This window comes from Anomaloglossus baeobatrachus, chromosome 5 (assembly GCF_048569485.1).
Source record: "Anomaloglossus baeobatrachus isolate aAnoBae1 chromosome 5, aAnoBae1.hap1, whole genome shotgun sequence".
NCBI classification, from domain to species: domain Eukaryota; kingdom Metazoa; phylum Chordata; class Amphibia; order Anura; family Aromobatidae; genus Anomaloglossus; species Anomaloglossus baeobatrachus.
In genome coordinates, this window is record NC_134357.1 from 352,254,234 (window position 1) to 352,261,111 (window position 6,878).

The following is a 6,878-nucleotide window of genomic DNA, read 5'->3' on the forward strand; positions in this document are numbered from 1 at the left end:
ATAATTAAAAAAAAACGGCGTGCGGTCCCCCCCATTTTAATGCCAGCCAGATAAAGCCATACGGCTGAAGGCTGGTATTCTCAGGATGGGGAGCTCCACGTTATGGGGAGCCCCCCAGCCTAACAATATCAGTCAGCAGCCGCCCAGAATTGCCGCATACATTATATGCGACAGTTCTGGGGCTGTACCCGGCTCTTCCCGATTTGCCCTGGTGCTTTGGCAAATCGGGGTAATAAGGAGTTAATGGCAGCCCATAGCTGCCACTAAATCCTAGATTAATCATGTCAGGCGTCTATGAGACACCCTCCATGATTAATCTGTAAGTTATAGTAAATAAACACACACACCCGAAAAATCCTTTATTAGAAATAAAAAACACACACACATTCCCTGGTTCACCACTTTAATCAGCCCCAAAAAGCCCTCCATGTCCGGCGTCATCCAGGATGTTCCAGCGTCGCATCCTGCGCTGCTGCATAGAGGTGACCGGAGCTGCAGAAGACACCGCCGCTCCGGTCACTTCCACGCAGCAAATGAGGTGAGTAGCGCGATCAGCTGAGCTGTCACTGAGGTTACCCGCCGTCACTGGATCCAGTGACAGCGGGTAACCTCAGTGACAGCTCAGCTGATCGCACGGCTGTCTTCATTAGCTGCGTGGAGGTGACCGGAGCGGCGGTGTCTTCTGCAGCTCCTGTCACTTCCATGCAGCAGAGCTGGACGCGACGCCGGAGTCCGTGGAGTACGCCGGACATGGAGGGTTTGTCGGGGTTAATAAATTGGTAATGAGGGACTTTGTTAGTGTTTTTTATTTCTAATAAAGGATTTTTCGGATGTGTGTGTTTTTTAACTGTAATTTACAGATTAATCATGGAAGGAATCTCGGGGAGACGCCTGACATGATTAATCTAGGATTTAGTGGCAGCTATGGGCTGCCATTAACTCCTTATTACCCCGATTTGCCAACGCACCAGGGTAAATCGGGAAGAGCCGGGTACAGTCCCAGAACTGTCGCATATAATGTATGCGGCAATTCTGGGCAGCTGTTGGCTGATATTGTTAGGGTGGGGGGCTCCCCATAACGTGGAGCTCCCCATCCTGAGAATACCAGCCTTCAGCCGTATGGCTTTATCTGGCTGGTTTTAAAAATGGGGGGAACCGCACGCCGTTTTTTTTAATTATTTAATAAATAATTAAAATTAATAATTAAAATTAATAAATAATTAAAAAAAACGGCGTGCGGTTCCCCCCATTTTTAAAACCAGCCAGATAAAGCCATACGGCTGAAGGCTGGTATTCTCAGGATGGGGAGCTCCACGTTATGGGGAGCCCCCCACCCTAACAATATCAGCCAACAGCCGCCCAGAATTGCCGCATACATTATATGCGACAGTTCTGGGGCTGTACCCGGCTCTTCCCGATTTGCCCTGGTGCGTTGGCAAATCGGGGTAATAAGGAGTTATTGGCAGCCCATAGCTGCCAATAAGTCCTAGATTAATCATGTCAGGCGTCTATGAGACACCCTCCATGATTAATCTGTAAGTTACAGTAAATAAACACACACACACCAGAAAAAATCCTTTATTAGAAATAAAAACACACACATATACCCTGGTTCACCACTTTAATCAGCCCGAAAAAGCCCTCCATGTCCGGCGTAATCCAGGATGATCCAGCGTCGCATCCAGCGCTGCTGCATAGAGGTGACCGGAGCTGCAGCACACACAGCCGCTCCGGTCACCTCCACACAGCAAATGAACACAGCCGCGCGATCAGCTGCTGTCACTGAGGTTACCCGCGGCCACCGGTGGATGCAGCGGTGACAGCGGGTAACCTCAGTGACAGCAGCTGATCGCGCGGCTGTGTTCATTTGCTGTGTGGAGGTGACCGGAGCGGCGGTGTCTTCTGCAGCTCCGGTCACCTCCATGCAGCAGCGCTGGATGCGACGCTGGATCATCCTGGATTACGCCGGACAAGGAGGGCTTTTTCGGGCTGATTAAAGTGGTGAACCAGGGTATATGTGTGTGTTTTTTATTTCTAATAAAGGATTTTTTCTGGTGTGTGTGTTTATTTACTGTAACTTACAGATTAATCATGGAGGGTGTCTCATAGACGCATGACATGATTAATCTAGGACTTATTGGCAGCTATGGGCTTCCAATAACTCCTTATTACCCCGATTTGCCAACGCACCAGGGTAAATCGGGAAGAGCCGGGTACAGCCCCAGAATTGTCGCATATAATGTATGCGGCAATTCTGGCCAGCTGCTGACTGATATTGTTAGGGTGGGGGGCTCCCCATAACGTGGGGCTCCCCATCCTGAGAATACCAGCCTTCAGCTGTATGGCTTTATCTGGCTGGTATTAAAATTGGGGGGAACCGCACGCCGGTTTTTTAATTATTTATTTATTTATTTTACTGCACAGTATAGACACGCCCACCGGCTGCTGTGATTGGGTGCAGTGTGACACCTGTCACTCAGCGTGGGGGCGTGTCTCACTGCAACCAATCATAGGCGCCTGTGGGCGTGGAAAGCAGGGAATATGAGATGGCTGTGTACAGAGCACAGCGCGCCGGCCGGTATAAAGGCTCGGTCACGCTGTGCAGGCCGGCCAATCACTGCAATTCCACAACTAACAGGGCTGTGGCATTGCAGTGGTCTGCCAGCCAATCCCTGCATGAGGGCTGGCTCTCAAAAGAGCGCCAACATGCAGGGATGAAGACCACGAGTAAAGCACGAGTATTGCAAAATTACTCGGTACCCGCCGAGCAGCCCGAGTACAGTGATACTCGTGCGAGTACCGAGTAGTAACAAGCATGCTCGCTCATCACTAATAATGTGCTGCATGTCACTATCTGTCTCCACTATGGGACTTGTAGTGCAGGTGACCGGATGATACATGTCACTGTCTCCACTCTGTGATTTCTGCTGCATACTACCAACTGTATACACTCTCACCTGCACAACAAGTCCCACAGTGGAGACAGTGACATGCAGCACACTATGTGTCAGAGCAGAGCATGTCACTGTCTCCACTGTGGGACTTGTAGTGCAGGTGAGAGTGTATACAGTTGGTACTATGCAGCAGAAATCACAGAGTGGGGCAGTTAGTGACGTGTATCATCCGGTCACCTGCACTACAAGTCCCATAGTGGAGACAGATAGTGACATGCAGCACAGAAAGACCAAAGGATAAAAGCTCTATTACCATGATTAGGCAGTGCACACAGGAAGGAGGGGAGGGAACTGTTGTGGTGGAGATCTGAGGGGAGGGAACAGTCAGAATGGGTTGGGAGATAGATTGCTAGTTACTGCAAAGGATTATGGAAGTTGTAGTAACTGAACACAGGAAGTTAAGAGAGAGATTAACTCCATCAGAGCTGGAGCCAGAAATGAAGATGTTATGCTAGACCATGATAAAAGATAATATTGGTAAAATAACGTGATAGATGTGTTTAGAGGCACATAATAGCAAGATTTATAAAAAAAAAAAAAAACAGTTTTGGTAACTGGACAACTTCTTTAATTCCTCAGTCAGATGTGCGGTTCATTACAATTTTGCACAGATAGAGTACACGTCCTATGCAGTTTCTGGGGATAGTCACATGTCTGTATTTTTGCAGGCCATATGCAAAATTAAAATTCAAGCAGACGTGTCCATTTTGATCTGAGTCAAGGATCAAAATCACTCAATTTTTATTTTGTCAACATATTCCGCAGCGCTTTACAATTCACACAATATCAGACTTTACAGAGTAACACATTCAACAGTTTCTCCGACTGCTAAATCTACACCAAAAATTGAGGCGTGTTCATCAGACATGCAGGCTAATGAAACACTAGGCAGAAACTTCTGGATCATGTCATATGAATATTGGAGGCAATGGGAACAACAAAATAAACACTCAGAGAGCCATGTAATTAAAGAGGTCCTGACACCAGGTCAACACTGAAAAGCAAAATACAGAACCAACAATTACAAATACCTAAACCAATAATTACCATGATCGAGGACCCAAACAATGAAATAAAATGGAAAACAAGTAGTAGATACAAACTTTATAACAACATATGGAAGATCATGACAAACTGGGAGAAAGACCTGAACTTTACTCAAAATTCAAGAAAAGGGAAAAAAAAAAAAATCTGTAAAACAATATGTAAAAGACAACAGTCACCCTTGTGCTGGAGGGAATGCCCAAACGAAGGAGACAGCAAACATAGAATTTTGGAAACGTCCCTCAAAGAAACATGGAAGAAAGTGGAACAACTGACAACAGAAGAAAATAGCTATAGTGTCTCACATACGTGGGGCTACTGAGTCTTTGGCTTTACCCAGAAAGAAATGAGTAGGATGATGGAACATTAAATTTATTCCACATACTCTCCACTGATATCACCACACTTCTTACATCGGTATACCAAGTTCTGTAAGTCTACAATAAGAAGGATTTCGGTTGTGCCTCGAACCAGGCATCTATAGCAACCATGTCATCAGAATGGTGTGAAATTTGGTACCCTTGAAGTGTTTCTTCAGGTTTGGAAACAGGATGATAGTCAGAGGGAGCTAGATCTGGTGAATAAGGTGGATGGTCAACCAGCTGGAAGCCCAGCTCTGACAGTTTTGCCTTGGTCGCTTGTGCAGTTTGAGCAGAGACGTTGTCTTGCAGAAACAAGATTCCTCTGGACAGCTTGCCGTGCCTTTTGGCTTCAGAGCTGCAATCACTTGGTCCAAAGGTTCAATGTAATACCGTGCATTGATGGTGGAACCCTTTTGAAGGTAGTACACTAGCATCACTCCCTCCTTATCTCAGAACACAGATGCCATCACCTTAGTGGCTGATTTTTGCACCCTGAACTTCTTTGGTTGAAATGTACCACTGTGCCTCCACTCTTGACTGCTCCTTGTTTTCAGGGTCACACAAATAAATCCAGGTCTCATCCATAGTGACCAGTCGATCCAGGATGTCCTTATCAGTCTGGAAACGCTGACAAAATTCCCCAGAACCAAAATAATCCTGTCTGCCCTGCTTCCAAGGAAAGATGTACAGAGTGGTCCATGACACCCTACAGAGGCAATACAAGCGAACCCTCAAGGAGAAAAAACAAAAGCACATCTCCCACAAACTGCAGCAGCTCGAAGACTCCCTCCAGGATAACTCATTCTGGGAGACATGGAGCCATATCGGTACAAGTCCCAAGCAAAGTACCCTCCACATTCAAAATGGCAACATCTGGCACAGCTACTTCAAGGGCCTCTACAAGAATATCCCAGAAGACGACCTAACCCCAGAACAAGAGCATATAATGACTAAACTGAGGGACATGGAGGAGACAATCAAGGACTTTCAAAATCCTCTGGACATACCAATCAGTGTGCTGGAAATAAAAGACAGAATCAAACTGCTAAAATCTAAGAAGGCCGCGGGCAGTGACGGCATCCTGCCAGAGATGATCAAATACAGTTCCCCAGATATTCATGCAGCACTGGCTAAACTATTCACCCACGTCCTGAGTGCCGGCTACTTCCCTCAAAGCTGGAATCAAGGTCTCATAACGCCCATCTACAAGGATGGAGACCGATATGACCCAGCAAACTACAGAGGGATCTGTGTCAACAGCATTCTGGGAAAACTGTTTAACAGCATCATTAATAAAAGGATTATCGCCTTCCTCACCCAGGGTGACGTCCTCAGCAGAAGCCAAGCTGGGTTCATGCCAAACCACCGCACCACGGACCACATTTTACACCCTGCAAAGCCTCATCAAGACCCACGTCCACGACAAAAAACAGGGGAAAATATTTGCATGTTTCGTGGACTTCAAAAAGGCCTTTGACTCAGTGTGGCATCCAGGCCTGTTCCTGAAACTCCTGGAGAGCGGAATAGGTGGCAGGACCTACGACGTGATCAAGAGCTCATACACTGAGAACCGGTGCAGCGTGAAGGTGAACGGAAAGAGGACGGCTTTCTTCCGACAGGGCCGTGGGGTCAGACAGGGCTGCAGCCTGAGTCCAACTCTATTCAACATCTATATAAATGGACTAGCAACAGCTCTAGAGTCCTCCCCCACTCCAGGCCTCAGTCTGCATGACCGAGAGGTGAAGTTTCCTGCTGTACGCAGATGACCTCCTGCTACTCTCCCCAACTGAAAGAGGCCTCCAAGATAGCCTGGCAGTACTGGAAACATTCAGCACCACATGGGCGCTTCCCATCAACCAAAAGAAGACCAAAGTCATGGTGTTTCAGAAGAGGAACCAGAACAAAATAAACACTCCCTCCTTCACATTAAATGGCTCCACGCTGGAGAACACCAGCAGCTACACCTACCTCGGTCTGGAGCTAAGCAATAACGGGAGCCTCAAGCAAGCAGCAGAAGCCCTGAAAGGAAAAGCATGCAGAACCTTCTATGCCATCAGAAGACAACTGTACCACCTCAAACCACCTGTGAGAGTCTGGCTCAAGATATTTGACAGCGTCATCACCCCTATACTGCTATATGGCAGCGAGGTATGGGGCCCAGTACCTACCCAGACCACACAAAGTGGGATTCCAGCCCTACCGAAGTCTTCCACATGGAGTTCTGTAAATATCTCCTCCAAGTCCATCGCAGCACCTCAAACATAGCCTGTAGGGCAGAGCTGGGCCGATTCCCCTTATGGTTCACTATACACAAGAGGGCGCTATCACACCAGGCACACACACAGAACAGCAACCCCAGCTCCTACCATCATAAAGCCCTGCTGAGCCGGAGCCCAGAGCAAGCCAGGAACCCCGGCAGCCAGTCCAGCCAAAGTCAGCAACACCCCCCTGACAAAAGCCCAAATAAAAGATCTCAGAGAGCTGCAAGATGCAATACATAGAGGACTGGAAGAGTGAA